Raw genomic sequence first — 12,356 nt, forward strand, 5'->3', positions numbered from 1 at the left:
CATGAAATTGGTTTTCAAAGATATCATAAGTGTTTTCAATCAATTAATAGCAAAAAGAACAACTTGCAAACATCTAATTAAGTAATACGATTGTTTGCAATAGTTAGGATACTTTTAAACTATTATTATAGAGAACATTCACTTTGTTATAGTTTCCTAGGTTATAAAACCTTAGATTGTAAATGAAAGAAGTATTAAACATATCAAAACACAATTTTAACACATGAAATTGTTTTTCAAAGATATCATAAGTGTTTCAATCAATTAATAGACCTTAGATTGTAAATGAAGTATTGAACATATCAAAATATAATTTGAACACATGAAATGGTTTTTCAAAGGTATCATAAGTGTTTGAATCAATTAATAGACCTTAGATTGTAAAAAATATATTAAACATATGAAAACACAATTTTAAACACATGAAATTGTTTTTCAAAGATATTCAAAAGTGTTTCAATCAATTAATAGACTAATATTGTAAAAGGAATCAAAACACAATTTTAACACATGAAATTGGTTTTCAAAGATATCATAAGTGTTTTCAATCAATTAATAGCGAAAAGAACAAGTTGCAAACATGTAGTTAAGTAATAGGATTGTTTTCAATAGTTAGGATACTTTTAAACTATTATTATAGAGAACATTCACTTTGTTATAGTTTCCAATGTTATAAAACCTTAGATTGTTAATGAAAGAAGTATTAAACATATCAAAACACAATTTTAACACGTTAAATTGTTTTTCAAAGATATCATAAGTGTTTGAATCACTTAATAGACCTTAGATTGTAAAAAATATATTAACCATATGAAAACACAATTTTAAACACATGAAATTGTTTTTCAAAGATATTCATAAGTGTTTCAATCAATTAATAGACTAAGATTCTACAAGGAATCAAAAGACAATTTTAACACATAAAATTGGTTTTCAAAGATATCATAAGTGTTTTCAATCAATTAATAGCGAAAAGAACAGGTTGCAAACATCTAGTTAAGTAATACAATTGTTTTCAATAGTTAGGATACTTTTAAACTATTATTATAGAGAACATTCACTTTGTTATAGTTTCCTAGGTTATAAAACCTTAGATTGTAAATGAAAGAAGTATTAAACATATCAAAACACAATTTTAACACATTAAATTGTTTTTCAAAGATATCATAACTGTTTCAATCAATTAATAGACCTTAGATTGTAAATGAAGTATTGAACATATCAAAATATAATTTGAACACATGAAATGGTTTTTCAAAGGTATCCTAAGTGTTTGAATCACTTAATAGACCTTAGATTGTAAAAAATATATTAAACATATGAAAACACAATTTTAAGCACATGAAATTGTTTTTCAAAGATATCATAAGTGTTTCAATCAATTAATAGACCTTAGATTGTAAAAAATATATTAAACATATGAAAACACTATTTTAAACACATGAAATTGTTTTTCAAAGATATTCATAAGTGTTTCAATCAATTAATAGACTAAGATTGTAAAAGGAATCAAAACACAATTTTAACACATGAAATTGGTTTTCAAAGATATCATAAGTGTTTTCAATCAATTAATAGCGAAAAGAACAAGTTGCAAACATCTAGTGAAGTAATACGATTGTTTTCCATAGTTAGGATACTTTTAAACTATTATTATAGAGAACATTCACTTTGTGATAGTTTCCTAGGTTATAAAACCTTAGATTGTAAATGAAAGAAGTATTAAACATATCAAAACACAATTTTAACACATTAAATTGTTTTTCAAAGATATCATAACTGTTTCAATCAATTAATAGACCTTAGATTGTAAATGAAGTATTGAACATATCAAAATATAATTTGAACACATGAAATGGTTTTTCAAAGGTATCCTAAGTGTTTGAATCACTTAATAGACCTTAGATTGTAAAAAATATATTAAACATATGAAAACACAATTTTAAACACATGAAATTGTTTTTCAAAGATATTCATATGTGTTTCAATCAATTAATAGACTAAGATTGTAAAAGGAATCAAAACACAATTTTAACACTTGAAATTGGTTTTCAAAGATATCATAAGTGTTTTCAATCAATTAATAGCGAAAAGAACAAGTTGCAAACATCTAGTTAAGTAAAACGCTTGTTTTCAATAGTTAATATACTTTTAAACTATTATTATACATAACATTCACTTTCTTATAGTTTCCAAGGTTATAAAACCTTAGATTGTAAATGAAAGAAGTATTAAACATATCAAAACACAATTTTAACACATGAAATTGTTTTTCAAAGATATCATAAGTGTTTCAATCAATTAATATACCTTAGATTGTAAAAAATATATTAAACATATGAAAACACTATTTTAAACACATCAAATTGTTTTTCAAAGATATTCATAAGTGTTTCAATCAATTAATAGACTAAGATTGTAAAAGGAATCAAAACACAATTTTAACACATGAAATTGGTTTTCAAAGATATCATAAGTGTTTTCAATCAATTAATAGCGAAAAGAACAAGTTGCAAACATCTAGTGAAGTAATACGATTGTTTTCCATAGTTAGGATACTTTTAAACTATTATTATAGAGAACATTCACTTTGTGATAGTTTCCTAGGTTATAAAACCTTAGATTGTAAATGAAAGAAGTATTAAACATATCAAAACACAATTTTAACACATTAAATTATTTTTCAAAGATATCATAAGAGTTTCAATCAATTAATAGACCTTAGATTGTAAAAGAAGTATTGAACATATCAAAATATAATTTTAACACATGAAATGGTTTTTCAAAGCTATCATAAGTGTTTGAATCACTTAATAGACCTTAGATTGTAAAAAATATATTAAACATATGAAAACACAATTTTAAACACATGAAATTGTTTTTCAAAGATATTCATAAGTGTTTCAATCAATTAATAGACTAAGATTCTACAAGGAATCAAAACATGAAATTGGTTTTCAAAGATATCATAAGTGTTTTCAATCAATTAATAGCGAAAAGAACAGGTTGCAAACATCTAGTTAAGTAATACAATTGTTTTCAATAGTTAGGATACTTTTAAACTATTATTATAGAGAACATTCACTTTGTTATAGTTTCCTAGGTTATAAAACCTTAGATTGTAAATGAAAGAAGTATTAAACATATCAAAACACAATTTTAACACATTAAATTGTTTTTCAAAGATATCATAACTGTTTCAATCAATTAATAGACCTTAGATTGTAAATGAAGTATTGAACATATCAAAATATAATTTGAACACATGAAATGGTTTTTCAAAGGTATCCTAAGTGTTTGAATCACTTAATAGACCTTAGATTGTAAAAAATATATTAAACATATGAAAACAATATTTTAAACACATGAAATTGTTTTTCAAAGATATTCATATGTGTTTCAATCAATTAATAGACTAAGATTGTAAAAGGAATCAAAACACTATTTTAACACATGAAATTGGTTTTCAAATATATCATAAGTGTTTTCAATCAATTAATAGCGAAAAGAACAAGTTGCAAACATCTAGTTAAGTAATACGCTTGTTTTCAATAGTTAAGATACTTTTACACTATTATGATACATAACATTCACTTTCTTATAGTTTCCAAGGTTATAAAACCTTAGATTGTAAATGAAAGAAGTATTAAACATATCAAAACACAATTTTAACACGTTAAATTGTTTTTCAAAGATATCATAAGTGTTTCAATCAATTAATAGACCATAGATTGTAAAAGAAGTATTGAACATATCAAAATATAATTTGAACACATAAAATGGTTTTTCAAAGGTATCCTAAGTGTTTGAATCACTTAATAGACCTTAGATTGTAAAAAATATATTAAACATATGAAAACACAATTTTAAACACATGAAATTGTTTTTCAAAGATATTCATATGTGTTTCAATCAATTAATAGACTAAGATTGTAAAAGGAATCAAAACACAATTTTAACACATGAAATTGGTTTTCAAAGATATCATAAGTGTTTTCAATCAATTAATAGCGAAAAGAACAAGTTGCAAACATCTAGTTCAGTAATACTCTTTTTTTCAATAATTAGGATACTTTTAAACTATTATTATACAGAACATTCACTTTGTTATAGTTTCCTAGGTTATAAAACCCTAGATTGTAAATGAAAGAAGTATTAAACATATCAAAACACAATTTTAACACATTAAATTGTTTTTCAAAGATATCATAAGTGTTTCAATCAATTAATAGACCATAGATTGTAAAAGAAGTATTGAACATATCAAAATATAATTTGAACACATTAAATGGTTTTTCAAAGGTATCTTAAGTGTTTGAATCACTTAATAGACCTTAGATTGTAAAAAATATATTAAACATATGAAAACACAATTTTAAACACATGAAATTGTTTTTCAAAGATATTCATATGTGTTTAATCAATTAATAGACTAAGATTGTAAAAGGAATCAAAACACAATTTTAACACATGAAATTGGTTTTGAAAGATATCATAAGTGTTTTCAATCAATTAATAGCGAAAAGAACAAGTTGCAAACATCTAATTAAGTAATACGATTGTTTTCCATAGTTAGGATACTTTTAAACTATTATTATAGAGAACATTCACTTTGTGATAGTTTCCTAGGTTATAAAACCTTAGATTGTAAATGAAAGAAGTATTAAACATATCAAAACACAATTTTAACACATTAAATTATTTTTCAAAGATATCATAAGTGTTTCAATCAATTAATAGACCTTAGATTGTAAAAGAAGTATTGAACATATCAAAATATAATTTTAACACATGAAATGGTTTTTCAAAGCTATCATAAGTGCTTGAATCACTTAATAGACCTTAGATTGTAAAAAATATATTAAACATATGAAAACACAATTTTAAACACATGAAATTGTTTTTCAAAGATATTCATAAGTGTTTCAATCAATTAATAGACTAAGATTCTACAAGGAATCAAAACATGAAATTGGTTTTCAAAGATATCATAAGTGTTTTCAATCAATTAATAGCGAAAAGAACAGGTTGCAAACATCTAGTTAAGTAATACAATTGTTTTCAATAGTTAGGATACTTTTAAACTATTATTATAGAGAACATTCACTTTGTGATAGTTTCCTAGGTTATAAAACCTTAGATTGTAAATGAAAGAAGTATTAAACATATCAAAACACAATTTTAACACATTAAATTGTTTTTCAAAGATATCATAACTGTTTCAATCAATTAATAGACCTTAGATTGTAAATGAAGTATTGAACATATCAAAATATAATTTGAACACATGAAATGGTTTTTCAAAGGTATCCTAAGTGTTTGAATCACTTAATAGACCTTAGATTGTAAAAAATATATTAAACATATGAAAACACAATTTTAAACACATGAAATTGTTTTTCAAAGATATTCATATGTGTTTCAATCAATTAATAGACTAAGATTGTAAAAGGAATCAAAACACAATTTTAACACTTGAAATTGGTTTTCAAAGATATCATAAGTGTTTTCAATCAATTAATAGCGAAAAGAACAAGTTGCAAACATCTAGTTAAGTAAAACGCTTGTTTTCAATAGTTAAGATACTTTTAAACTATTATTATACATAACATTCACTTTCTTATAGCTTCCAAGGTTATAAAACCTTAGATTGTAAATGAAAGAAGTATTAAACATATCAAAACACAATTTTAACACATGAAATTGTTTTTCAAAGATATCATAAGTGTTTCAATCAATTAATAGACCTTAGATTGTAAAAAATATATTAAACATATGAAAACACTATTTTAAACACATCAAATTGTTTTTCAAAGATATTCATAAGTGTTTCAATCAATTAATAGACTAAGATTGTAAAAGGAATCAAAACACAATTTTAACACATGAAATTGGTTTTAAAAGATATCATAAGTGTTTTCAATCAATTAATAGCGAAAAGAACAAGTTGCAAACATCTAGTTAAGTAATAATCTTGTTTTCAATAGTTAGGATACTTTTAAACTATTATTATACAGAACATTCACTTTCTTATAGTTTCCTAGGTTATAAAACATTAGATTGTAAATGAAAGAAGTATTAAACATATCAAAACACAATTTTAACACATTAAATTGTTTTTCAAAGATATCATAAGAGTTTCAATCAATTAATAGACCTTATATTGTAAAAGAAGTATTGAACATATCAAAATATAATTTGAACACATGAAATGGTTATTCAAAGGTATCCTAAGTGTTTGAATCACTTAATAGACCTTAGATTGTAAAAAATATATTAAACATATGAAAACACAATTTTAAACACATGAAATTGTTTTTCAAAGATATTCATATGTGTTTCAATCAATTAATAGACTAAGATTGTAAAAGGAATCAAAACACTATTTTAACACATGAAATTGGTTTTCAAATATATCATAAGTGTTTTCAATCAATTAATAGCGAAAAGAACAAGTTGCAAACATCTAGTTAAGTAATACGCTTGTTTTCAATAGTTAAGATACTTTTAAACTATTATGATACATAACATTCACTTTCTTATAGTTTCCAAGGTTATAAAACCTTAGATTGTAAATGAAAGAAGTATTAAACATATCAAAACACAATTTTAACACGTTAAATTGTTTTTCAAAGATATCATAAGTGTTTCAATCAATTAATAGACCTTAGATTGTTAAAGAAGTATTGAACATATCAAAATATAATTTGAACACATGATATGGTTTTTCAAAGGTATCATAAGTGTTTGAATAACTTAATAGACCTTAGATTGTAAAAAATATATTCAACATATGAAAACACAATTTTAAACACATGAAATTGTTTTTCAAAGATATTCATAAATGTTTCAATCAATTAATACACTAAGATTGTAAAAGGAATCAAAACACAATTTTAACACATGAAATTGGTTTTCAAAGATATCACAAGTGTTTTTAATCAATTAATAGCGAAAAGAACAAGTTGCAAACATCTAGTTAAGTAATACTCTTGTTTTCAATAGTTAGGATACTTTTAAACTATTATTATAGAGAACATTCACTTTGTTATAGTTTCCTAGGTTATAAAACCTTAGATTGTAAATGAAAGAAGTATTAAACATATCAAAACACAATTTTAACACATTAATTTTTTTTTCAAAGATATCATAAATGTTTCAATCAATTAATAGACCTTAGATTGTTAAAGAAGTATTGAACATATCAAAATATAATTTCAACACATGATAAGGTTTTTCAAAGGTATCCTAAGTGTTTGAATCACTTAATAGACCTTAGATTGTAAAAAATATATTAAACATATGAAAACACAATTTTAAACACATGAAATTGTTTTTCAAAGATATTCATAAGTGTTTCAATCAATTAATAGACTAAGATTGTACAAGGAATCAAAACACAATTTTAACACATAAAATTGGTTTTCAAAGATATCATAAGTGTTTTCAATCAATTAATAGCGAAAAGAAGAAGTTGCAAACATCTAGTTAAGTAATACGATTGTTTTCAATAGTTAGGATACTTTTAAACTATTATTATAGAGAACATTCACTTTGTTATAGTTTCCTAGGTTATAAAACATTAGATTGTAAATGAAAGAAGTATTAAACATATCAAAACACAATTTTAACACATTAAATTGTTTTTCAAAGATTTCAAAAGTGTTTCAATCAATTAATAGACCTTAGATTGTAAAAGAAGTATTGAACATATCAAAATATAATTTGAACACATGAAATGGTTTTTCAAAGGTATCCTAAGTGTTTGAATCACTTCATAGACCTTAGATTGTAAAAAATATATTAAACACATGAAAACACAATTTTAAACACATGAAATTGTTTTTCAAAGATATTCATAAGTGTTTCAATCAATTAATAGACTAAGACTGTAAAAGGAATCAAAACACAATTTTAACACATAAAATTGGTTTTCAAAGATATCATAAGTGTTTTCAATCAATTAATAGCGAAAAGAACAAGTTGCAAACATCTAGTTAAGTAATACGCTTGTTTTCAATAGTTAAGATACTTTTAAACTATTATGATACATAACATTCACTTTCTTATAGTTTCCAAGGTTATAAAACCTTAGATTGTAAATGAAAGAAGTATTAAACATATCAAAACACAATTTTAACACATTAAATTGTTTTTCAAAGATATCATAAGTGTTTCAATCAATTAATAGACCTTAGATTGTTAAAGAAGTATTGAACATATCAAAATATAATTTGAACACATGATATGGTTTTTCAAAGGTATCATAAGTGTTTGAATAACTTAATAGACCTTAGATTGTAAAAAATATATTCAACATATGAAAACACAATTTTAAACACATGAAATTGTTTTTCAAAGATATTCATATGTGTTTCAATCAATTAATAGACTAAGATTGTAAAAGGAATCAAAACACTATTTTAACACATGAAATTGGTTTTCAAATATATCATAAGTGTTTTCAATCAATTAATAGCGAAAAGAACAAGTTGCAAACATCTAGTTAAGTAATACGCTTGTTTTCAATAGTTAAGATACTTTTAAACTATTATTATACATAACATTCACATTCTTATAGTTTCCAAGGTTATAAAACCTTAGATTGTAAATGAAAGAAGTATTAAACATATCAAAACACAATTTTAACACATTAAATTGTTTTTCAAAGATATCATAAGTGTTTCAATCAATTAATAGACCTTAGATTGTTAAAGAAGTATTGAACATATCAAAATATAATTTGAACACATGATATGGTTTTTCAAAGGTATCATAAGTGTTTGAATAACTTAATAGACCTTAGATTGTAAAAAATATATTAAACATATGAAAACACAATTTTAAACACATGAAATTGTTTTTCAAAGATATTCAAAAGTGTTTCAATCAATTAATAGACTAAGATTGTAAAAGGAATCAAAACACAATTTTAACACATGAAATTGGTTTTCAAAGATATCATAAGTGTTTTCAATCAATTAATAGCGAAAAGAACCAGTTGCAAACATCTAGTTAAGTAATACGATTGTTTTCAATAGTTAGGATACTTTTAAACTATTATGATACATAACATTCACTTTGTGATAGTTTCCAAGGTTATAAAACCTTAGATTGTTAATGAAAGAAGTATTAAACATATCAAAACACAATTTTAACACATTAAATTGTTTTTCAAAGATATCATAAGTGTTTCAATCAATTAATAGACCTTAGATTGTAAAAGAAGTATTGAACATATCAAAATATAATTTGAACACATGAAATGGTTTTTCAAAGGTATCATAAGTGTTTGAATCAATTAATAGACCTTAGATTGTAAAAGAAGTATTGAACATATCAAAATATAATTTGAACACATGAAATGGTTTTTCAAAGGTATCATAAGTGTTTGAATCAATTAATAGACCTTAGATTGTAAAAAATATATTAAACATATGAAAACACAATTTTAAACACATGAAATTGTTTTTCAAAGATATTCATAAGTGTTTCAATCAATTAATAGACTAAGAATGTAAAAGGAATCAAAACACAATTTTAACACATGAAATTGGTTTTCAAAGATATCATAAGTGTTTTCAATCAATTAATAGCAAAAAGAACAACTTGCAAACATCTAATTAAGTAATAGGATTGTTTTCAATAGTTAGGATACTTTTAAACTATTATTATAGAGAACATTCACTTTGTTATAGTTTCCTAGGTTATAAAACCTTAGATTGTAAATGAAAGAAGTATTAAACATATCAAAACACAATTTTAACACATGAAATTGTTTTTCAAAGATATCATAAGTGTTTCAATCAATTAATAGACCTTAGATTGTAAAAGAACTATTGAACATATCAAAATATAATTTGAACACATGAAATGGTTTTTCAAAGGTATCATAAGTGTTTGAATCAATTAATAGACCTTAGATTGTAAAAAATATATTAAACATATGAAAACACAATTTTAAACACATGAAATTCTTTTTCAAAGATATTCATAAGTGTTTCAATCAATTAATAGACTAAGACTGTAAAAGGAATCAAAACACAATTTTAACACATAAAATTGGTTTTCAAAGATATCATAAGTGTTTTCAATCAATTAATAGCGAAAAGAACAAGTTGCAAACATGTAGTTAAGTAATACGATTGTTTTCAATAGTTAGGATAATTTTAAACTATTATTATAGAGAACATGCACTTTGTTATAGTTTCCTAGGTTATAAAACCTTAGATTGTAAATGAAAGAAGTATTAAACATATCAAAACACAATTTTAACACATGAAATTGTTTTTCAAAGATATCATAAGAGTTTCAATCAATTAATAGACCTTAGATTGTAAAAGAAGTATTGAACATATCAAAATATAATTTGAACACATGAAATGGTTTTTCAAAGGTATCATAAGTGTTTGAATCACTTAACAGACCTTAGATTGTAAAAAATATATTAAACATATGAAAACACAATTTTAAACACATGAAATTGTTTTTCAAAGATATTCATATGTGTTTCAATCAATTAATAGACTAAGATTGTAAAAGGAATCAAAACACAATTTTAAGACATGAAATTGGTTTTAAAAGATATCATAAGTGTTTTCAATCAATTAATAGCGAAAAGAACAAGTTGCAAACATCTAGTTAAGTAATACGCTTGTTTTGAATAGTTAAGATACTTTTAAACTGTTATTATACATAACATTCACTTTCTTATAGTTTCCAAGGTTATAAAACCTTGGATTGTAAATGAAAGAAGTATTAAACATATCAAAACACAATTTTAACACATTAAATTGTTTTTCAAAGATATCATAAGTGTTTCAATCAATTAATAGACCTTAGATTGTAAAAGAAGTATTGAACATATCAAAATATATTTTGAACACATGAAATGGTTTTTCAAAGGTATCCTAAGTGTTTGAATCACTTAATAGACCTTAGATTGTAAAAAATATATTAAGCATATGAAAACACAATTTTAAACACATGAAATTGTTTTTCAAAGATATTCATATGTGTTTCCATCAATTAATAGACTAAGATTGTAAAAGGAATCAAAACACAATTTTAAGACATGAAATTGGTTTTCAAAGTTATCATAAGTGTTTTCAATCAATTAATAGCGAAAAGAACAAGTTGCAAACATCTAGTTAAGTAAAACGCTTGTTTTCAATAGTTAAGATACTTTTAAACTATTATTATACATAACATTCACTTTCTTATAGTTTCCAAGGTTATAAAACCTTAGATTGTAAATGAAAGAAGTATTAAACATATCAAAACACAATTTTAACACATTAATTTTTTTTTCAAAGATATCATAAGTGTTTCAATCAATTCATAGACCTTAGATTGTAAAAAATATATTAAACATATGAAAACACAATTTTAAACACATGAAATTGTTTTTCAAAGATATTCATAAGTGTTTCAATCAATTAATAGACTAAGATTGAAAAAGGAATCAAAACACAATTTTAACACATGAAATTGGTTTTCAAAGATATCATAAGTGTTTTCAATCAATTAATAGCGAAAAGAACAAGTTGCAAACATCTAGTTAAGTAATACGATTGTTTTCCATAGTTAGGATACTTTTAAACTCTTAGGTTATAAAACCTTAGATTGTAAATGAAAGAAGTATTAAACATATCAAAACACAATTTTAACACATTAAATTATTTTTCAAAGATATCATAAGTGTTTCAATCAATTAATAGACCTTAGATTGTAAAAGAAGTATTGAACATATCAAAATATAATTTGAACACATGAAATGGTTTTTCAAAGCTATCATAAGTGTTTGAATCACTTAATAGACCTTAGATTGTAAAAAATATATTAAACATATGAAAACACAATTTTAAACACATGAAATTCTTTTTCAAAGATATTCATAAGTGTTTCAATCAATTAATAGACTAAGATTCTACAGGGAATCAAAAGACAATTTTAACACATAAAATTGGTTTTCAAAGATATCATAACTATTTTCAATCAATTAATAGCGAAAAGAACAGGTTGCAAACATCTAGTTAAGTAATACAATTGTTTTCAATAGTTAGGATACTTTTAAACTATTATTATAGAGAACATTCACTTTGTTATAGTTTCCTAGGTTATAAAACCTTAGATTGTAAATGAAAGAAGTATTAAACATATCAAAACACAATTTTAACACATTAAATTGTTTTTCAAAGATATCATAACTGTTTCAATCAATTAATAGACCTTAGATTGTAAATGAAGTATTGAACATATCAAAATATAATTTGAACACATGAAATGGTTTTTCAAAGGTATCCTAAGTGTTTGAATCACTTAATAGACCTTAGATTGTAAAAAATATATTAAAC

Source organism: Phaseolus vulgaris, chromosome 7 (genome assembly GCF_051622355.1).
Source record: "Phaseolus vulgaris cultivar YP4 chromosome 7, ASM5162235v1, whole genome shotgun sequence".
Lineage (NCBI taxonomy): Eukaryota > Viridiplantae > Streptophyta > Magnoliopsida > Fabales > Fabaceae > Phaseolus > Phaseolus vulgaris.